Source organism: Egretta garzetta, unplaced genomic scaffold (assembly GCF_000687185.1).
Source record: "Egretta garzetta isolate BGI_Z169 unplaced genomic scaffold, ASM68718v1 scaffold118, whole genome shotgun sequence".
Taxonomy (NCBI): Eukaryota; Metazoa; Chordata; class Aves; order Pelecaniformes; family Ardeidae; genus Egretta; species Egretta garzetta.
This window is the reverse complement of record NW_009260484.1, coordinates 1,613,958-1,637,398: the sequence shown is the minus strand read 5'-3', so window position 1 is coordinate 1,637,398 and position 23,441 is coordinate 1,613,958. Positions and strand designations below refer to the sequence as shown.

Here is a 23,441-nt window from a genome sequence, read left to right as displayed (position 1 = left end):
TGAAAATCCGGCTGGGTGCCCATCTCTTCCTTTGAACTTTTAAATGCTTTTAGGGGTGTCTCCTTAAGCCCTTGGTCTCCTTTGCGTTTCTTTCAGTCTGAACTGAGGCGGGGGGGACGGAGACAGGGACGGGGGACTGCTAGCCTGGGTATAATAGTGAAGTTAAATTTCAGTTTCGTGTTCTACCATTCAATTCCGGTGTAGTATTTGCATGTAAAAGACTAAAAGATAATGCCTACCTGCTTCCAAATAGCAGTTTTGAGTGGTATTTTGAAAAGCTCAAGGAAACATTCCTTTGGCCGTAATTTTTATATGCACTTTTTACAGCAGTCGTCGTTTCATGTAAGATTGTAGCCCATAGCCTTCTTGTAAAGGATGAGTGCAGGCATTTGTGGTGGGAAGCTGGGCTGTGGCGATTTGAATGTGGCTCACTGAAATAAAAAACAAAGGCTTCTCGAATAAGAAAAGCTTTAAAAAAAAAAAAAGACCCTAAAATTAGTCCAACCAGAGGGCTTTGAGTCTTGGCAGTATATTCATACTACTATAAAAAATGCAATGCCTTTTTCTTTTGGTGTTGAGTTTTTATTTTTTTCCCCCCTTTCCTCTCCCCTGAGTGAGCACTCTTTCTATTATGGGGAAATATAATCAGCTGCTATCAATAATGACATTTAATAATTTACTCACTTGGTCTTATTTTGGTGCTTCCTGACTGATTTCAAATGGGCAATGCTTGTCCTAAAAATAGTTGTCATTGAGTATGCAGGTCTGGTTGTCTGCTTGTTTAAAGGAGTTGTTTGTTTAGGGTTTTTAAAGTAAAATAGGGTTATGGGTGTCCCCAAAACACCTATCCCCTCATCTTGGTAACTTGAGTTAGAGTTTGTAAGAAGGAAGTGATGTGTTTTTGACAATTAAATGCTGGCAGTGAATAAATATCTAAGCTTTACTCAATGTACAGTAATGATATTGGTTAGAAAAGCACTGAATTGTGATAATACTTCAGCACTTGAATATTTTGCTTTTTCTTTTTTTCCTTCAGTAAAACTGTAAAGCACTTTAAACTTAAGGTGCCAAACTGACCTTATGATATGTGTTTCCATTTGACCTTACTGATGCCTGTTTCCACTCCTAACCAATTACACTTTCTTGTACTATAAACTGTGAATACAAATGTATCTCTTGGAGAAAATAAATTCTTTTTATCTATACAATAATAACCCATGCTTTCAAAAAAGGGATATTAAAAAGGGTCCTGCTTTTCTATTTGTTCTTATACAGTGTAGTGTATGTAACTTCTCTTTTTTTTAATCAGACAAAAGTCTAATCCTCAATCCCTGCAGTTCATAGTTTTTAAATCTGGCAGTATTGATTTCAGAGATGATTCAATCAAAAAATGCTCACCATCGGGACAGTAGGAATGGGACTGAGTTGGTAACTGTTAAGACATAGCTACAGGATGTTTGGATATGGTAGTAGAGTTCAGGCACAGATATCTCTTTCCCACTGCACATCTGCTTAAGGGCAAGGCATAACCTGGGCCTGCATGTTCAGCTGATTTGATCGTGGAGGCCCTACAAGGAAAGTATTGAAAACTGATTGAAACAAAATGAAAACTTTTTTGAAAACTCCACTTAAATGGCATACACTTAGAAAGTAGAGAGGTCTGAAATACGTGCATTGGCATTATTTCTGTGAATTTCAGAAACATAAGTCCATCTAGTCATCACTGATGTAACAGACCAGACATCAAATGGTGGTACTACCTTCTATGTACAATAGTCCTTTGTGTTGGGCCCCTTTTAACAAAATGCAGCTGTTCCTTGTCTTATGCAGTGGCCTGCACAGCTTTAGGTGTTTCCTATTTAAAATAAGTAAGAACTTGTACAAGTCGACAAGTATAAATCCAGACAAATATAGTATGTCCAGTATGTGCTCAAATTCTTCCCAGAGTGCTCAGATTTCTGGTTAGGTGCATTCCCCCCTGCCTGCCTCCCCAGTTTGCTCTGCACCTGTGCAAGAAATCTTTCAAGTCTTTTGAAATGATCATTAAAATGAAAGACAAGCAAGAAGCAGAACCTACCTGGTCATCAGAAACAGCTGTTTGGAAGTGTTTGAACATTCAAAAATTGCAGTATTATTACAAACTGTACACCTGAAATGCCCTTTCTTTGCTGAGTACAGTAAGGACAAAAGCAGAAAAGAGGACCCTAGTACTGATGGTAACAGCTGAAGGTTGCTTCTGTGCTAGGATAAGTGAAACAAAATTGCAGGGAGTGCTGGGATGTTCCTTATGTTCAGCTGACTGAATTTGTCATTCATCATGTAAATAAATGCACACCTACCCCTTGTACAGAGGACAAGGCTTATTTCACAGCCTTTTAGTTTTCTATATAAGGAAAGCATTTGATTTTAGTATTCCCAACTTCACTTCTTGTTCCCCCCCCATCCTTATTATATTCTTTAGCTTCCCTTTCAAGAGAAAATCCTTGAAGAAAATAAAGCCAGTTAAGAATTTGGAAAAATTCTTAAATGGAGGGAGTCTGTAGAATAAACACAGTAAGGCAAATTGTTACTTGAGAGCAATTTATATTGCTGCGCACATGGACTGTCGCGGGACTGTCACAAGCTGCCTGAAGGACGGACAAACAGAGGGCAGCAAAATGGACTGGGGGTGAGGCTTCAGCAGATTATAGCAGTGAGTGACAGCAGGTTTCTCTTCTAACAACTTTATTCCTCCATATGCAACTTAAGCAGTCATGCAGAATGCTGTATGAGCAGTGTGCAAGAAGCAGCAATTTGGTCATTAATCACTGACAGCATAAATGCTAAGAATATACAATTGTATGCATTTAAATAGCATCTGTCTTGGAAACTCTGTAATTATGACCTTATGTACATCCCTGGTCATCGCTTGTCTTGGTGCTAGATGTCGTGAATGATCTTGCTGAAGCAGTTGTTTCTGGTTGGCTTTGTTGTGGGGCCATCTGTATGGATATGTGTTCCATTTCTAACAATACAAATGAAGTAATTTTTTTTTTTGTGCTCACTCTCCCAGGTAGTGTGTTTTCACTGGTCTTGGCATGCTATAGGCTCTAAGATCTTATACTGCACTACATGAATTGTAAGCAGAATGGAGTGAAAAAAGAAATTTATATTGGTTGTGTTGCAAGATGTGAAGAGTAAAGTGACTCCTGTTTGAGGGAAAACAGACAGGGAAGGAAAGAAGATGCCAATTTAGGAACCTGGGGCCTGTATTTTTACGTTTTGTTTTTGGAAAGGGTCACCTTACTGTAAGGGTAACCCATGGCATTTTATGCATAAGGACCATAATTCTTATTCTGACCATCCAGCTTTGAGTATCACAAACATAACCGTAGGTTTCATTTAACAATTGGATACCAGAAGGATGCTGAGAAAGAGCTGCTTTGGATCCTTCTCTGTTTGTGGTAGAGTTGGCAAGATACACATTACAAGGAAGCTAGGATTGCCTTGTCCTGATCTAGGGATTTGCAGAGGGAGGGTGAGGAGAAATTGCCTCTTCAATAGTGGCAATGCACGTTTGTCATTTTTTGGTTAGGATCAGGCTGGACTCTCATCTGAGCTACCGGAGTCAAGACAGTAAGAAAAGGGAGGAGAGGGCTGTTATTATTCAACTGCTTCTGAAGCCCGTAATGTGGTTGTCTGCAAGGTGGTTAGTGCATATCAGCATCTTCTCCAGAATTTGGCTTGTACCAGTTTCAATGTTGGCACTGAGGATGTATGTATTACACTATGTTGCAAGGAATGATGCACCAAATCCATGATGGACTGAATTCAGGTTTCTGCTTGCTTTATTATCTATGCAGTAGTTGTAGATAAGTGCTGGCAGTGGCTGTTCCCTTGAAACTACTTGGTAGAAGGACTAGCAAAGCAACAACACAGCTTTCGGGGAAAGTTTTGCATTCAAGTTATTTAACTTAGGAGTTTTACTGGAAAGTAGTATGAGGAGTTAATGCATACATCATATGATCCGTAAGAGCGTTCTCTGTTAGGTCTGATTCTCATAAGGATTGTCACTGATGATTTGCAAGAGAAATTTTTTTTTTTTTTAATTTATGAAAGATAACAGACTGGGATATTGTGCTGGAGTCAGTGGATGTACTACAAAAGAAGGTGCAGTCTTTTTGAAGAGACCAGGGAGAGAGAAACCTGTCAGTCTCCATAATTTTCTCCACGTTCTGTCAAGAAGTGGTCTTTCTTGCTTTTCTTCCCCCTCAGGGGAACAGACCTCCACATCCAGTGCATGTTTAGTGTGCAGGACAGATCTTAACAAAACCATGGAAGACTAGGGAATGTCATGAAAGCATCACAATGTCTTTGTAACTCTCCATTGTAAGATTCGTAGGCTGTTACAATAGAGCCCTTAGGTCAAAGAGACTACTTGAGTCTTTCATACCATATGGAAGGACATGAATTTAACTTAATTAGAAAGAGAACAAAGGGACTGACATCAGTCAGTCACCCTGCGGATCCTTGTATTAGTTCATTAATACACACCAAATAAATACATTTCATAATTCTTACCAGACATATGTCTAGAGACCTGTCATAAGAGTCTCTGTTGCCTCTTGTATGAAAACGTACAAACTTTGTGATGGTTTAAACTCGGATCAGTCTTTCTAGCAGTCACCTCTGACTCCAGCAAAAAACTGAAGTTTCGTTGTACTACTGCTCTGACTGTTGCTCTCGTGGATTATTTAAATGTGTGTGATAAATTGCATCTATTCACCAGGGCTGGCATGCCAAACCTTGGGGAGGAACTTTGTTTCTCTTTTAAGAGTGGTTTGTTACTTAGCAACGACGTTTTCAGGAAAAGGTAATTTGCTGAGGATGATCTAGGACACAAAGCCAGATTGTGCTGTGCTCTGCAAGAGAGTGGTTTTTATACTGGAGTGCTTCTAAGAAAAGCAAAGGAAATGAAGAGGTAGATTGAGAAAGATGCCAGAGAAGAAGGGTTACATTCAGCAGGCCGAGTGTGTGGGCACTGGCTTAGGATGTGAGAAACCACATTCTTTTCCCTGCTTTGCTAGGAGGGATTTGAACCCATGCCCCAGGGGAGTGGTTGAATGCTACAGGGTGTTCTGGTACAGGGTAGTCACAGATGCTGTCCCTTTCCAGATAGATCAGTAGACTGCCCTGGAACCAGGTGTCCCACCTCTTGGATTAAGTAGTATGAACACAAAGTGAAAGAATCATTCTGTCTGCCTGTGTCAGCTTTCCTCTAGGGGAAAATTCCTTTATATTATACACCATAGAACAGCTTCAGACTTGCTGCTGTCATATTCTACTCTGGCCCCAGGGGACATAGGAGGTTTCAGTTGAATTCTGCTTAATGCCATTCTCAGGACAAGGATTCGAACTAAGGTTTTCTAGCTGTCTTTAGGAAGAGGAGACAAAAAGACTACCATCTAGGGAAGCTGTAAGAAGAGGTAAGATGAATATGTATAGACTAGTACTGAGAAAGTAGATTGGATGCTTCTGGTCTCTCTGTCTTACAACACAAAAACATGGGAACATTCAACAAAATTAAAAAAAAAGTTAAATTTAAAACTAGAAAAAAGGGACTTTTAAGAAGTTTAAAACAAAACAACAAACAAACAAACAAAACCCCACAACAAACCCACCAAAAATCTCTTGTATGAATATCTCTAAAATACCTGTATTTGTCAAAATTGATGATAATAAACTTTTTGGGAAGGATATTGGCCTCTGTGCTTCAGGATGCAAGCCACTCTTCAGTTACCAGAGATGACAGTTACAGCCAACAGACTTGTCACATTATCTCTTGTGTGTCCAGGACAAAGGGACAAAGTTCTTGTTTTCTCTACTGAAGTAGGCAGTAGCAGAGAAGGTCTGCCCTGTCTTGTGTTCCAGGCAGGTGGCAGTTCCTGGTTTCTCATGTGAGTACAACAATCAGCTGTACCAAGCTCCTGTTTGTGCTTGCTGAAACAAAGGGTGGCAAGAGTAGCTCTAATCCAATGTTTATGCTTTACAGACCAATGAGTAGTAAAAACGATCTCCTGGCAGAAATTGGAGAAGCTGTGGAGTAGCATGACTGTATTATTGTTTGGAGCGGTGCTGGCTGCTGACAGATGGAGTGTCTTGCTTACAAGCTCCATCCTCACGTCTGTCCCACTGTTCCACCTGCCCAGCAGCTCTCCAACAGGTGAAGGATCACAAAAAAAATAAAATCACAAAACCAGTCCATTGAACTTGGTGTGATACACAGAGTGTAACTGGGGTCAGAACAGAGTTAATGGTGTTGTGCTTGGGCTTGCTTATTAATTGACTGGGCTTATTAATCAACTCATTTTGTTAATGTTAACTTTGCTATTTCTCTGTTTTTTCCTAATTTAGTGATGTTAAAATTATTTGCTGTTTGTCACAGACGGATTACATGGCCTCCTGTACTTTGTTATTTCCAATTATTACTCTGGCTTTATTTTGTTCTGTGATCTTTACATCTTTATTGAAAGGAAGACAGTAATCTCTCAAAAAAATTGCCTTTCATTAAAAAGTTTCTATTTGTAATCTTTTTGCAAAACTGGAGGTTTTATTGCTATTCTACTGACATGTCCAAATCAAATCCTAAGCTAAAAGTTAAGTACGCTTTCAGAGCAGGACTTCTAAAACTTAACAATCAAATCCTGCAGTTCCTGACCATTGCTGAGTAGGATTTCCACTTTTATGTGACTATAATTTAAAAGAAGTCTTCTTTCAAATCTGTAGTTTCTCCTGTTTTCATTTATTAGTTGACTGGTTTTTGTTCTTTCTTTGTCTCACTGCATCATCATTTTAATAATCAATGGGTTTTTTGAATAGAAGATTATAATCTATGGAGAAATGTCTACTTTAGCCACTGTTCCAGGTTAATTAGAAAGTAGGCCACAAGCTGCTAAACCATATGAAGACCAGTATATTTCCTGGCATGTGCAAAAGTAAAATTTTAGCAATTTGAGAAAAACTATGATACCTAAGAGTTTTGATGCCTTCAGGATTAAAGAATATCAATAAAAAGTTTCTCAGGAATTAGCTACCTAAATTCCTACTGTCTCTCTGGATCTGACCTCGTCCGCTTGAAGGTTTGATATTTGTACAAAATTCAACTGAAGTCCTAGAATAGTTACTGATGGTGACCCAGAAGACACTAGGAGAAATGTGTCAGTTCACTTTTTCACTTAAGAACCTAGCTGAAACCTTAAGCAGATTGCATTTCTCATGAGGACAGAACAGTGATGTGGTCCTGGTCAAGACCAGGACTGAAAGGAATGAATGGAGCAGTATTTTTCAAGTAGCTGTGCTTCAGGAAAGTAGCAGAGTGGCTTTTGCAAGAACATATCGATTTTCTCTCCCCTGGAAAGAAAAAGATACACATTCATCTCTGAAAATGAGTATGAAAACTTGCAGGAAAAGCACATATGAATCGAAGTGGTGTACCAGCTGTCGCCAGACCCCAAACGTTTACTAACTGATGCTTTCTAGGTATTAACCTTAGTCTGTTCTCTAAACTGATTCTGTGCCAGTAGCTTAAGCAGCTTCAGAAGGTATCACAGCATCTTTGAGGAATTGGGGGAATGCAGATGGGGAAAGCAGCGAGATCTCTTGCCTAAGAGAGTATTATATATAAGAGAGTATTCCCTGGCAGCAGCTGAGGGAGGAGGCTGGGCTGGGAAGCAGGTTTTGCCAGTGGAACAAGCCAATGCAGCAGTCTTCTGACTGCTCTGCTTGTGTGTGAGAAAGTGAAGCTGTACCCTCTGACAAAGTTGCGTACTATTTACTGGTGGAAACTTTAACAGCAGTTTTCCATCCTTCTCCTGAAAATTGTGAGTCCAGACTGTTGTTATAGTAACAGGGAGTAGAAGCTTTCTGCGTCTTTTTACAGTCCTCTACTACAAAGTGAAAATTCCTGGAGTAACCAGAACTTCGATACAGAATGTTTTCAAGTGTAGTTTAATACCACTGCAAGTGCAGCTTTTGAGAGAACTGGTACCACAAGAATGGGGTTTTGTAGTCTCTGTTACTCCTCGTGCATTTTGTGTTCCACACACTGAATGTATTTTCTGAAGATGTTATGAATAACTCCAGAAGTTAAAACAAAAAGATTAAAATGTACCTCTGAATTTCTACCTACATGTAGTGTCTGAGTACCTCGTTCTATGTCTTTCATTTAAAGACTATTTAAGTCAAATCAGCTAAATAATGCTGTCTGATGGGTTGATTTTACCTAGTGCTGCAATGCTCAGAGGTTGGTTTGTTTGTTAAATTGTGAATAAAGAAGTTCATTTGAAGATGAGGTCCAGTAATTGTTCATTTAGCAGGAGGGTTGGACTAGATGATCTCCCAAGGTCCCTTCCAACCCTTGCCATTCTGTGATTCTGTGTGATTCTGTGAAATAACCTTAAATTCATTAATAGTAGCTACTTCACAAATGGTTTCTAAGAGTAGAAATAGGAGTTTTTGGGGTGCTTTTTTTTTCTTTTTAATAAGCAGAAGCTTAATTCTAATGATAGATTAATCTAGCTTCAGAATTCTGGCTTTTGGAAAAGAAAATTCATTTCAGGCAGCACTTAGATTTTGGGGCTTTGTTTCTTTGTTGTACTGGCTGTACGATGTTGCTAGCTGTAGTATGCTGAAATGACTGTAAAAGGAATCCTTTTCCAAACTTAACTGAAAATATTTTATTTAGAGGTTAAATATTCTTCATTCAGCGTTCACAGTAAAGGCACTGCATTTAGTTGATGTGACTATATGCCATTAAAATAACAAGTAAGTTATGTATTTGCTTCAGTGTGTTTCCTGCAACATTGGTAATGACGTGTGGAAAACGGACTCCACAATCTGTAAGATTGTAAAGTAGGTATGTTTATTCAGTGCTGGGCAACAAAGGGGGTAGTCCCACCAAAGTCGTGGGTGTGGTAGCTTGCCTTGAAGTTATACAACGAAGTGTTACATAGGCATAAGATTCCCAAATGTGCCTATACATATGCATGATTTGTCCCTGCTTCATATTAAAATTTAGCCCCAAGAAGTCGTTTCCATAAACTCCTCCCAACTGCGCTTGCACACTGTCTCCTGGTGGTGGTCGTGGGGGAAGAAGGCCGATGACTCCTCTTCGTCACCGCTAGTAACCCCTTGTTCTTGCACAGGCTCAATTGCTCCTTGGCTCTTGTCCAAACTACAGGGTCGGTTTTAGCTGGTTTTCAAGGCAACTTCTTGGTTCTTATCAAGAACTTGTACAATAGACAATAGTGAGCACGTTTTAAGCAACATCTTCTCTACTAGGATCCCCTTTTCAGTAAAAGCTGTATACCAGGCTTTTCATACAGAAACATGCAGTGAGACTAAAACTCTGAACACATGGTCTGTTGGGGAAAGAAAAACAGTCTGCCCTACAGAGAATTATACAGCTACTAAGCCTGCTGGGAATTCTGTCACGAGTGCACATCTGCTTTTGCATCTTCTTTTCTGTTGCAATGTGCCTAAAGGTGACACATGAATATCCTGGAGCTAAGCTAAATGCGGAATTGCAGGGAAAAGGTCTCCTGCATCAAGGAAAAAGGAGGCAGCCAGCTCAACAAGGATTGTGAAATTTACTGTTGTTTCAGAAAGTTCTTCTCCCTTTTTGTTACACATAGAGGTTAAATACATACTAAAACTGTAATTATTTTAAAATGTGAGAAGATTTCTCAGCGTTAAGAGGCAAAAGTGATCCTTCAGAAGACCTCAAATGATGTCAGCACTGGCTGGACTGCGGCTTATGTGTGTTTTTATTTTAAAGCCTGTTCTGAATTGTCTCTTACATGACACTTGGTCTTTTACTTTCTTTGTTATTTCAAGCCTACATGGCAAACTATGAACGCATATTTTGCTTGGCCAAGCTTTTAAAATGTGATTGGCAGGCATAGACATTGCAGCATGCAGTAGTAGTGCCAAAGTCCAGAGGCAAGCTAGAGCAGGTTTCCTCATTTGTTTACAATATAGTTTGAAAAGGGTTTTGCTACTTCAGAGTCACCAAATGCAAAGGCAAAGCAAAGATTCTGATTTTACCTCCTCCCCAATAGGCTGGGATCATACCATACATGGCTTTAAAGAAAGCTGTAGTGGAAAAAAAAGAACAACCTTGTGTTCAGAAAGTAGCAATGTGTTCAGAGATCCACTAAAAAATTAAGTACCTTGGATGTTTGACTGTTGGGGGCTTCATTGTACAATCCTATACATCTCACTTCATAAAAGGGGAAAAAGAGCCCTAAAAATTGTGTGTTTTATTTAAGATTAATGTGAGAAGCCATGAACTGTCTACTCTGTATATTTTTAAAGTAGCTATTTACCCAACTGCATGCTGTACAAGAATGGCATAGACCTTTCCCTTTGAAGCCTACAGCCTAAAGGACATGAGAAAACCCTAAAGCAAACCAGAGAGCTTCCATCTTGTGTAGAGTTTTGGAAGCTCTAGGCTGTATAATTTACTAACAGGCAATTAAGTTTTAAACACTTCATAGCATGTCTTGTTATTTATTCTTATGGCTATATTTTTATTTAGTATTGGAATGCTGTCTCAGCACTATAGCAAAAATGACTAAGGCTCAAAGATGTGTCATTGTATTGCTATTTCATAGAATCATAGAATGTTTTGGGTTGGATGGGACCCCTAGAGGTCATCTAGTCCAACCCTCCTGCAGTGAGCTAACTAGATCAGGTTGCTCAGAGCCCCGTCCAACCTGGCCTTGAATGTTTCCAGGGATGGGGCCTCTACTACCTCTCTGGGCAACCTGTTCCAGTGTTTCACCACCCTCATTGTAAAGAATTTCTTCCTTATATCTAGTCTAAACCTACCCTGTTTTAGTTTAAAACCATTACCCCTTGTCCTGTCACAGCTGGCCCTACTAAAAAGATTTTCCCCATCTTTCCTATAGGCCCCCTTTAGGTACTGAAAGGCCGTAATCAGGTCTCCCCACAGCCTTCTTTTCTCCAGGCTGAACAAGCCCAACTCTCTCAGCCTGTCCTCATAAGAGAAGTGCTCCAGCCCTCGGATGATTTTAGTAGCCCTCCTCTGGACCCGCTCCAACATTTTCATCCACCAGCACCCCCAAGTCCCTCTCAGCAGGGCTGCTCTCGATCCTTTCTTCCCCCAGCCTGTACTGATACTGGGGTTACCCCGACCCAGGTGCAGGACCTTGCACTTGGCCTTGTTGAACCTCATGAGGTTCACACAGGCCCACCTCTCCAGCCTGTCCAGGTCTCTCTGGATGACATCCCGTCCTTCTGGTGTGTCAGCCACACCACTCAGTTTGGTGTCATCCACAAACTTGCTGAGGGTGCACTTGATCTCGCTGTCTAAGTCATTGATGAAAACGTTAAACAGCACCCGTCCCAGTATGGACCCCTGAGGGACACCACTTGTCACCGATCTCCATCCAGAGAAAGTCCTAGCTACTGTAAACTATGAGAGATGCACATGAATGAACACAAAATGCTGTAAATCATTTGAATGGTTAATAGTTGGCAATGAAGCTCTCTTATGTGAGGGTAAGAGGTTATTTAATTTGCCTATGTGTATTTGGATGGCTGTTGTGAAATCCAGGCTCCCAACAAGCTTCTTGTCCACTGCTGCAACTCCAGTTGAGCAAGCAAAGAACCGTGAAAGCTACATGATGTTGCATTTCATGAATCAACAATTCATGTTGATAAGAAAAGAGTAAACCTAAGGGCAGACTCCTGCCTTAGTTCATTATTGGAGTTACTATGCATTTACATTCTGCCTATCTATAGTGCAAAGTTAAAGATTTGTCTTTCAGTCATGTTTTAATGCAGCTATTTGTACTAAGTAAAGCCAGCTGAATGTTCAGGTCATGCTTTCTGGGGGTGATTGCCACCTGACAGAATTTTGTATGCTGCTTTGGGGAAAATGTCATTTACACTAGAAGTTATTACTAGCCATTAATCTCAACCAAAACAAAGGATAGAAACTCACTCACATCTCAAACAGAAGTTTGAGTTCCAGGTTTTAGCCTTGCATTATACCATATCCTTAGATGCCATGAGGGAGATAGCAATAAACATCCACATTTCTGAACCACCTTTTATCAGTAGATCCTGAAGCATGTGCATACCAGGAGCTGCCTTGCTGATTAGAGCACTGTTATTATGTTCTTCATCTTGTGAGATTACAGTTATATTTCTGTATGTATTTTGAAAAAGGATGAACAAAGAAAAACAGTTGTGAAAGATCATGTCATGTAAGAGCCATTAGACTGGTTGAGAATAGGAGCCTGTGATTTTTTTATTTTTATTTTTTTTTTTTGTCTTGCAGTTCTCTGCTCCAGCTGCTAGGCTGCATTCCCATAGAGTAAACTGATTTCCCATCCTGTGGATGTACTTCAGCACACTTTCATTTCCTTGCATTGGATATTCTTTTTTTCTTTTCCTTTAGTAATAGTTTTTCTGCTTGGTAGTATTAGAGGAAATTGCAGCTACTTGAATAGAGACTTACAGAAGCCCTATCAAAGTGTGCAATACACATTTCTGTACCTTTCTTTCAGTGGAGACTCCTGAAATACTGCCCCTCCTTTCTAAGAAATTGTTCAGTTGTGTACTCTGTGTAGAAAACAAACTCAGCATCAGCTAATGCAGCCCACATAGCTTACCAAATGTGTGAGTAGCTTTTGTGGGAAGAAGGCAGCGTTTGTTCTGCTTTAGCACATTGGTTGCCTCTCCTTACACCTAGTAAAATGTTTGCTCAGGGTGATGTAAAACAAAATGGTCTCAGCCTACCTATCAGCTCTGGCAGTAGAAGGAAGATGTCTTAGACTTCTGGTTCCCACCCTCTGGTCCAGCCTTATTCCCTATTCTAGGACTGTTGTGTACTGGACCACAACAGTAAGCCAAGTCAGTTTATCAGACTAGAAGAACAGTACTCACTTTCTGCTGGACTAGTTTGCTCTGAGTTATTGCAGTCAGGTAAACTACAATGAATGCAACAAGGGGTAGACCCACATAGAGGAAAGATCTCCTTTCTCGGCAATAACTCTGGGATTAGATTAGACATTTCATAAAACAACTTGGTGAAAGCATGGAAAGAATCAAAAACGCACAGCCAAATTAACAACAGATGTAAGAAAGGAGCTGGCAACCTAAGAACATGTTTCCTGTAATGATAATGTATCTGACAATTACTGTCTGCCCCTTGTAAAAGAGCATTATTTCAAGGAGGATTAAAATGACAGCTAGCAAAGTGGAAAAAACTTAACGGGACTTCTCTTTGCTAATACAGATGCCACAACTAAAAAATTTTAGGTACGTGCATCTCAAGGGGAACTTTATTTTTTCCCACTGGTTAACTAGTGTTAAGTGATAAATTGCGTTGTCTTTGAAACTAGTAAGGAAGTCATGCAGTTGTACTGTTGTGTCTAATTACTGTAACTAGTTTACAAATTCTGATCACTGGCAATTACAGAAACTAGATGCGTTCATAGGGCCAGACAGTTGCAAAGAAATTCCTCCTTTGAAAAGATGTTAACTATAAATTTACATGTTGCTGCCCAGGCTCTTCTATGCTAGGCCTTTATTTTGACATTACTAACCATTTTACATTCCCCCTTCCTTTCTAATGAGGTCTGAGAGATGCCACTTAACAGCATCCCGCTTTCCTTAGAGAGTCACAGGTTGCATCGATCCAGCCTGTTTCATGTTGGCCACGGTTTGCAGATGCAAGCAGTGGCAGGAGGGTGCTGAACATGAGAAACCCTACTATGATTCAATCTTCAGCCTGGATGATTGTTAAGCATTTCTGATATATGTGCTACCTTAACGTAATGGGATTTAAGGAAATAGGACTCAAAACCATTGGTTGGTGCTGACGGTCTTTGACTGACATGGTGAGTCTAAAATTTTGATTGGGCAGTTGGAGTATTTTTTGTGAATTGTCCTAGTGATTGCCTGCTTTCATTATATGCAGGGCTATCTTATTCTGTCCCTGAGAGGTTAGAATATATTTTCACTAGGAAAATCATCCTATGGCTGTAAGAATTTCTGGAAACATCAAATTATCCTACCAAGAGATGTTTCTCTAACAAACTGAAGAGAGATTCACTGTTTTAAAATAAAGTGCCATTAATCTAAACAGACAATATAGTGTTTGAAAACCACACAGAATTTAAGTTACTCTGTCTGTATCTTTACATTGCTGGCTAAATGTCTTTTATTTGTAGTTTGCCTTTCTAAATGCTACATCACTATTTATTTCTAAATGACTTCTTCTAGATAAACAAAACCATCTACATTTCATCCTCTTGGGAACAGAAAAAGTATGTGCAACTACAGTGCTGTTCTCTTCCTTTCCCTTTATTTATTGGTAGGACATAAAGCTTCGATTATCCTGGGTATCCTGATTCCAGTGTAACTAATCAAATTTATGGTTCCCATAACTAGTATTTGCTATGCGGGATGTCCTAAACATGTGACTGTTTCAATAGGACTAGTGTATCTATAAAATTGCTTGTGGTTCAGTAAGCTGGTTCTCACAACAGTTGAACTACTTCCCCATTGGGCCTTGCAAATTAATGTTCTATTTTGAGCATGAAACTGTGAGTATATTCAGCTAGGCTATATTCAGATGGCAGAGTACCGTCAAGCATCATATTCAGGACTGTGATTTAGAGTTTAGATCAAGCCATCTCATCTGAAAAAGTATCTCACTTTGGTGCTTGTCTAAAGAATGTCTCTTAATTTCTCTTAATTATTATTTTTAAGCTAGAAATGAATATTCCAGATGGAATATGCTGCATGTAAAAGTGGAGACTGATGCACTCCCGTGCTGTGTGTTTTTGAAAACCGCTTTAATGATTTTTTGCTATTTGTGTTATATGATTTGCTTCTATTTTGCTTTATGTGCTGTTCAATTCTTCATGTTTCTGAGAAATAGCTAATTAAAACAGAAAGCACAAATAGGATTTATTTGTATGCAAATGCATTGTGATGTCTGATATATTTATGTATGAAATACTGAAGTATCTTACAAAGATAGGTAAGGACTATGTGTCTTCCTCTGCCAAACAAGGGAGCTGATGCTAGTAATTTCCCTGAGTTCCACATGTTAAATCGATAACAAGATTAGAAGTATAAATTCCTATTACCCTGCTGTATCTAGTAGATAACACTTTCTTTCATGTGAGGTTGCATTTTAATGCAAAGATGCTGCTTACAGATTTGATTTTAACTCCACAGCATGAAATAGCCTAATGTTCTAATGTTGTGTGATAATTCCTTACTGCCCACAATACCAGGCTCATCCACTGTTTTCATGCTCTGTTCTCTCTGATGGTACAATAAAGCAATTTTTGTTTTGGAAGTGGAGGTGGGAAGCATACTAATTTGCAGCTGGTTGTTTCTTTTTATTCCCAGATGGTAGGAAGAACAACTGTGTCTCATTGCAGTGCAAGAAATGGTAACTTAGCAAGACTAGATAGGTATTCTTCACTAATTGGATAAGTGATTAAAGCATGGCAGGAAGTGCCACTGCAACACATTCAAAGCTTTTGGTGCATCCCAAGGTACATTTGAGATGGTAACAGGTGCAAATTACCAAGTTTTAGAAACCTTTTCCCAGTAAACTGCACCAGGCTTCAAGCAGAGCACGGTACTGCACAGGTGCTGGGCTCAGCAGCAGCAGCTGGTACATCACGGTGGTACACCATGCATAAAAAAGGTCCTTCAAGTGGTGGAAGGCCGAAGTAATTGACAGAACATTAAAACCTGTAACAGGAAGATTAGAGGAGGTGGGGAAAAAGAAAGTTGCAGCAGGAAATGAAACCATGGTTCCAGACCTTTTCCGGGGGGGGAAAAAAAAAAAAAGCTCTGGCTTCTGCCAGTCTCTTCAGAAAGGGTATATCCTCTCGGCTTCACTGACAGTTAGGTGCTAAATGTGTCTCAGCTGCTAAAATGAGTTTTTCCATAGGTGCAGGCTGCCATATCTACAGACAAAATCTGGAAGTATTACTGTTGTGTAAGACGTATCACCTTTAAGCTGCAGTCAAGGTGAAAGTCTCACTGTGCTTTTTAACAAATTAACATGAGAAATGAGAAGGTTGCTATCATGGACAAGCTGCTGGCTAAATGTAGTTGATAATGTCACCTGGTCTCTCTGCCAAAACACTGTCCATGTTAAGATTTTTTTTTTTTTTCCTACTTTGAATATTTAAGGATGTGAATCCCAGGAAGAATTGCAGAAAGGCTTGTACCCCTTTCAGTACCTTGAAGTTGGTGATGTAGTTCTTAAGGATGTTTTTAGTGAACCTGTTTCTTTGATTGCATGCTAATCTTGGTGATCAGTGGCTTTAAAAATCCATTATTGTGGCAATGCTGCTGCACACATCTTGCTAAACATACCAGCGCAAAACCCCTTAACAAAAGACCAGCACAAAACCTCATCTTGTTTTCTAACATTCCTAAGGACTACATGTAAAACTTCCCTAATAAAGCTCATTTGTATTTCTCTCTTATTAAATTTAAGCTTCTGATACTTACAGAGTTTACGTTATCAGGAAATATTTATAATAAAGTAGTCTATTGGTGGGGCCCCTACTTTGATACAGATTTTTGACCATCTGTTGCCTGGCAGGCAGGTAAACCAATAAAAGAATAGTTGGAAATTTCCTGGCTGAATTCTCAGAGAAGCCCTTGAGAAGTCTCACCTTGCTTTTGATCTGTTGTTTGGGTTTTATCCAGCAGATTCTTGTCATTTTTTTGTTTGTTTGTTTTTGGTGTTTTTTTCCCTCAACTGAAATATGAATCTGGGAAAATAACTGTTGAAAGAAGATACAGGTTTCTTTATTTATGCTAAATCTTTGCTGGAGGCAGATCTAAAGATGTGATGTTCATGTTTTAGATAGGTATTTCTAGAAATGTGCTGATATTGAGAGGTCTGGGGTGGAGGGGTGGAATCCCAACACCAGATGGATCCTGGTTTGCTTGCAATTTAACCCTTATAGGGTCTTAAATCCAGGATAACACTAAAAGGAACTAATTTCTAGTATAAAGACTTCAGGTTTTAAAAAAAAAAAAAAAAGTGCTGTTAACTTTAATAAACAACAACAAACCCCACCAAACAGCAAGCCCAGAAATGCATGCATATCTCCTAACTATCATCTCTGATAGCAGTAAAGTCTGAATGCTTTGCCACAGAGGTTTAGCAGACCTCTGTCTGCTGAGCACCCTCAATATTTTGTCTTTGCTCTCCTGCCTTGAGCACTGTGTGGAGCACACAGAGGGCATGAAGTCTTTAAGGACTCCTTGCTTCAAAAAACATGACTGAAGTTGTCAGGGCTCTGTGGGAGCACAGGTCCAGCCCACGTGAACCCGATGTCAGGCTGAAGGTTTAGCATGTCACAGCACAAAGGAGTTTCTCAATGGACAGTTTGATAGGAGCTGTGTAGCTTACAGCTAGGGTTTGAAAAATCTGCTCTTGCAGGATAAGTGGGAAAGCTTTGCCAGCTGAGTGCCTGGAGAACCCAAGTTTTTCCTTCAGAGAGCATGTCCTTTCTAAAGGCAGGTTTACTAGCCCTGGAATGGAGTATGTGCCTCATCTGGAGTCCTGCCACCCTTGTCTCACACATGGTAGGACCCTTTTTGGTGGTGAGCAATGCATGCTTTTGGGTAGACTGTGCTGGAAGGGTCTAGCAGTTGCCTTGGGTTGATGATGTCTGCTTTACTCATACATAATGCATCCAGGCAGGATTAGCAAGATCCAGTGTCAGGCAGTGGCATGAAAGAACGCTATCATTTTCCTCTTAAAGTTACTCTCCTTTGAGTTGTATTTCTCTCCCATACTTTTGTTGAGAAGAGAGAGTATTGCACCAAACACTCTATTGTGGTTTAACCTAGCAGGCAGCTGAACACCATGCAGCCATTCATACACTCACCCCCAGTGGGAATGGGGAGAGAATTGGAAAAAAGGTAAAACTTGTGGGTTGAGATAAAGACAATTTAGTAGGATGTAAAAGAAAGGGAAAATAATAATAATGGTAAAAGAGTACACAAAGCAAGTAGTGCACAATGGAATTGCTCACCATCCACTGGTCAATGCCCAGCCAGTTCCCAAGCAGTGGACCCCCAGCCAGCTTTTTCATGAGTTTATATACTGAGCATGACATCATATGGTATGGAATACCCCTTTGGTCAGCTGGGGTCAGCTATCCCGGCTGTGCCCCCTCCCAACGTCTTGTACACCCCAGCCTGCTCGCTGGTGGGGCGGTATGAGAGGCAAGAAGAGGCCTTGACCCTGGGTAAGCACAGCTCAGCAGTAACAAAAACATCCCTGTGTTATCAACATTACTCTCATCCTGAATCTAAACCACAGCACTATGCCAGCTACTAGAAAGAAAATTAACTCTCCAGCTGAAATCAGGACACACTCGCTAATAATAGTCTCAGATGTGGGAGGGACATACTAATTTCTGCACTTACTCTTTTGTCTGCATTTGGTTTCTGTGCACTGGATTCCATCTACTGTTGTCCTGCTCTAGTATAACACATCCTTCTACTCTGCAGTATCTGTACTGAGCACTTCCTTATAACTCCCCCCATATGGACCTTAACTGCTAGTATGGGAATCACTTAATCGTTAGCATCACTGCTATACAGTTGTAATGTTTTTCACTTCATTAAATAGTAACTAGGGATAAATACTGTTTAAAACAGCAGTTGCTGTAAATGGTCAAAATGTTATAGTGTGCTAGCCATTCCATATATCCATCAGACAGTAGTCTTTGCATCTGGCGTGCATTACCTTGAATGGTGGCATGAGCAAGACATGGGTGAACTTTCTGATGAAAGGAAGCATAGAATATTTGGGTCAGAATTAGAAAATATTAGCATTTGTTTGTTTTGGCCCAGAGTTATATCTAGTTTCCCTTCATTTAATGGAGCATCCTTGTACATTCTTGAGTGATTGGGAGTTCAGTAGCCTCAGACACTGTTAATACTGTCGTCATTCATCTTACTGAATCATGATGGCAATTCAGAAACTGTAAGTGAAAGTCTTTCCTACAAAAAAAATCTGGATCCTGTCAGAGAAGTAGAATCACTTCACTTAAGGGGAGCTGTGCTTTTAAGGCATTCTGGCATAGCCCTGCTAACCACAAGTGTAGGAGCTGATGCTAGAGAAGTGCTGTTAACTTCAATTTCAAACTCTGAAGGCAGCTGAAGTCTGCCACTTTCTTGGCCCTGCAGTAGTGCACTACTGAAACAAACCTCCAGATCATTCCCACTTCCCACTTTTGGTTCACAGTTGTAGAGCAGTTTTAGAGTGTGCAGACTGGACGACTTTTCAATTGAATGACCTGAAATAGGCTCTTGGAGAGCAGTGAAGCACACCTCAGCTGTTCCTGGGCACCCAGTCTTTGCAAACAGAGTAGGGCAAATCTGAAGTAAACCCTGGCTTCCCTAAATATAATGATGATATAATGAATTGAGTTCCATGCTACCAAGTATCCCACTCTATGGATACACATTTACTGTAATACTAATGTAAACAAGGTGACTAATCAATTTTTTTTTCTTTGCTCCTCTCCCCTCATTTGTTTTTTCTCTTGCTATACTTTACATTCCAATAGTCAAAATAATTGATTCTGGGCAGGAATTGGTAGATACTTGATTCTTTAAGTAATATAATCAAATGTTGCTTTTTTTCATTACATAAGGATGAGATTTTTAGAATAAGATCTCAGGTCATGTTTTAAAGGACTAGTTTTGCTGACAAGCCCAACAACACAAAAACATTTTCTTCATCATGACATCTTGTAATTTCTCCTACGCCTGTGGGATGTGAACAGTATGAAAAACTATCACATTTTTTAAATGGAAAATTTCCATCTATAAATACATAATTTTCAGGGATCCCCCTGCACTGACTGCAGCTTTTCTCTTGCTGATTGAAATGACAACAGGGTACTTGTACTGCTTATATTTTGTCACTCAAATTTGATTGAAAAATTTTTGTATTAGTGTTTGTGGATCATGAGAGCAGCTAACTCACAGGTGGAGCAAAGCTATTTTTCATCAGTCTTCAAGAACATTGTTTTTTTTCCTGGTTTGAGAAGACATTTTCATCTCCATGTGAGAGAAAATATTTGTAATAATTTATATAAAATATGTCAGAATATGAGGAATGAAATAAAAGGTTATTTGTGCTTTATTGTCATATGTCCTGAATATTTAAGGTGACAACAGTTCTTCCTGCTGCTTAATTGGTACCAAAAAAAATGGAATTGGAAAGACACGCCCAGGACACAACGTCAATATTCCCACCTCCTATATCTCGTGTTTATATATAAAGGCGCACAGCGACTTTAATATAGTACAGAAATTTCTCCTTGAACAGACAGTTTTCCAGCATGGGCAGCTAGGTTGGAACAAAGGCAACAACCATCTTAACACATTTCCTAGCTGGAAAGAAACATAATATTCCATGGAGATCACAGAAATGGGTTAATGGTAAACATGAATAATGCAAGGATTTCCGTGCCATAATTCTGGAATTATAAAAAGTTTTTTGGAACTTGGGAGTTCCCAGCACTGCTAAGCAGCAGAAGGGGACAGCATATATTGCTCTAGAAAATTGTAAGTGGACTTACAGTAGCAAAAAAGATACAGGAGTTTTTACTATAAACTAATGGTAGTGTAATTTTTCTATAGTTAAAAAAAAAAAATAGATACACAATGCATGGTTTTATTCTGGTCCTGATTGTTAAACTCATCTGAAAAGGCCTAATGCAGTTTCAGTTTTCCTTGCATAATTAATGGCTGAAGGAGAGTCAGCAACATGCCCTGGCGGCAGAGGGCTAATGATATCCTGGGCTGCATTAGGAGCGTTGCCAGCAGGTCGAGGGAGGTGATCCTTCCCCTCTACTTGGTACTGGTGAGGCCACACCTGTAGTGCTGGGTCCAGTTTTGAGCTCCCCAGTACAAAAAAGATATGGAGCTACTGGAGAGAGTCCAGTGAAGGGCTACTAAGATGATGAAGACACTGGAGCGTCTCTCCTATGAGGGGTGGGAGAGACTGGGACTGCTCAGCCTGGAGAAGAGAAAGTTCAGGGGGAGTTCATCAATGTATAAAAATACCTTGAAAGGTTAAATAGTGATGATGCAGGTGGCATATGAATGCTTTTGTGTCACACACTGCCCAGTATAATCTCATTTGTTTCCACCTTTCCATTCATGTTCACTGGCTGCCTTACATTTCATACTGAAGTAGTATGTTTTGAGGGCAAGGAAATATTTTTATTCTGTTTTGGTAGCACAATAAGTATACAGTAACTGAAAAGAATATAAACAGTAGTGATATTTATTGTGGGATACATTAAATTCTTCCATATGAGTTTTAGCTTAGTTCTAAATATTTATGTATTAAGTTCTAAATGCTTATTACATTTATTTAAAAATATTAGGTACACAAATTATTTGTTAAATACTGATTTTTAAATGTATTTTATATGGGTAATTATTTCATTTCTATAGAAGGGGGTTTCCAGCAGAAGTGCCACTCTGTGCATAGGTCCAGGTCAGTAAGAGCTTTTGCTGTCTCTTCATGCGGGACTCCCAGAGAAGGCATGGAGTTGGGATTGGGCTCATTGCAGAAAAGGCGGTAACTTTTCAGAGGGTTAAGAATTACTCCTTCTGCTCCCAGCATGAGATGTTGGGTTTGTTTATTTATTTATTTTTGGATTAACAGTTGCCATGCTTTCTGAATGTGGATCTGTTACATGTCAATATGTAGCTATATCCACTGTCACACCGGTTATTTAGACTGACCCAGATCATATTGGTCAGAACAGGAACTGAGTATCAGTGTTTTGCCAGCACTGGTACAGATCCTTGGGCTGTTTAAACAATACCAAATATAAGACCATAAAGCAAGCTGTTTATCTCAATGTATTCACATAAATAGTGTGGAAGTATCCCTTGTCCTCATACAGGCATTTTCCCTGGTTTCATTCATCAGCATCCCCTGTTCCCAGCATCTGTAAATGCGGTTTCTAGCTTGGTTTCTTTGGGCGGGCGAAATAGTTCTTCCTGTGCAGGAACGGATGTGACAGACTTTATACGCTTTAATGTATGCTTAATATTCTGATGGACAGCTGTTCTGGTAGAAATTGGTTTTGAAACTGGCTTTGAACATAGAAGCCAATATATCCATGCCATTGGCTTGTTTCTTGGGTTCAGATGTTGCTGACAGCCAGCCAAATTACTCATGCAACTAAACTGATGAGGTTCAATGCCATTTCAGCCTTTCTTGGTGCAGTGGGTGATATTTGTAAGCTGGTTATATGAACCTGCTTCTTTCCAAGGCAACTCCAAACCTGGCTAGCAGGACATTGATTCTGAGGAAGTAGCAGTCTTCAGCTTTGATAACTAATGGCAGCAAAGGACAATCTCAGAAGGAATTGAAAACATATACTGTTAGAAGATACATGCAAAAATTAATTGTTTAATTGTCTAAATATGTTTTTACCACTTTTATCCTGATGAGGTTTGAGGGATATATTATTATTGAAGGGAGCTGGAATATCACCTCAGCTGCGAGTTTAAATCACCCTTGCTGATGCTGTGTGAGGATGGACCTCATGAATGTTTTCTTTAGTGGCAAAACTGGTTTAAGAGGTTTCTGCCACGCCCTTCATCACCTCCCTGATTATGCCCATGCAACTCTTTGAGGGCTATGCTGTAAGATTTTATTAGTGAAATGAACCAAATGGATTTCCCCTGCTTAAACATGCCTATCATAGTGGATTTTTTCCTCCTCCTTTCTGCCGTATAGGGTAGCTTATCTCACGCTGGCTGGAAATCAAAGTTCTCAGGTTAGTTTAACCATGTTGATGAATTATTTTTTTTTTACCCCTTTTAAACATATAACTCGATTTTAATGTCTTGATTTATTGGTATTGCTGTGTGTCAAACCTCTGACTAAGAGTTCTGAAAAGTCTTTTCTAGCAGCACAATGCTACTGTTTTGCACATTTTCAGCTACAGACCAGTTTTCATGCATGTTTACAGTCTTTTACATTCTTTTTTCTATCTGTTTGGCGGGGAAGAAAGGCTTATGTGCAAAGGTGTGCTGAAAGGCTGGTTATCTACCTTCCTATCAGCCGTCTTTAAAGCTGGTCCTTCCCAGTGCACACCGTATAGAAGTAGAAAAAGTAAAATACTTTTTCTGAAAGAATTTTATTCTGAGCAGATGCTTTGGCATGTGTAGATATGCTGCATAATATAGCATGTCTTTTTCTAATTTCTTTCATTCTGTATGGGGGGTGACCTTTTGCCTGCAAATTTATGGCCCAGTCAGCTGCTGTACTTTATATAAACTTCCTAATGGGCTACTTCAATCATAATGTTGTTGGTTTGAACTGTGTAGGG

At 39.7% G+C, this 23,441-nt stretch overlaps 1 protein-coding gene across 1 annotated transcript in view; it reads left to right on the top strand.

Moving 5' to 3' along the window:
- Positions 1-23,441, top strand: part of KCNK1 (potassium two pore domain channel subfamily K member 1) — a 34,572-nt gene that overhangs the window by 1,433 nt on the left and 9,698 nt on the right. The window lies entirely within an intron of this gene.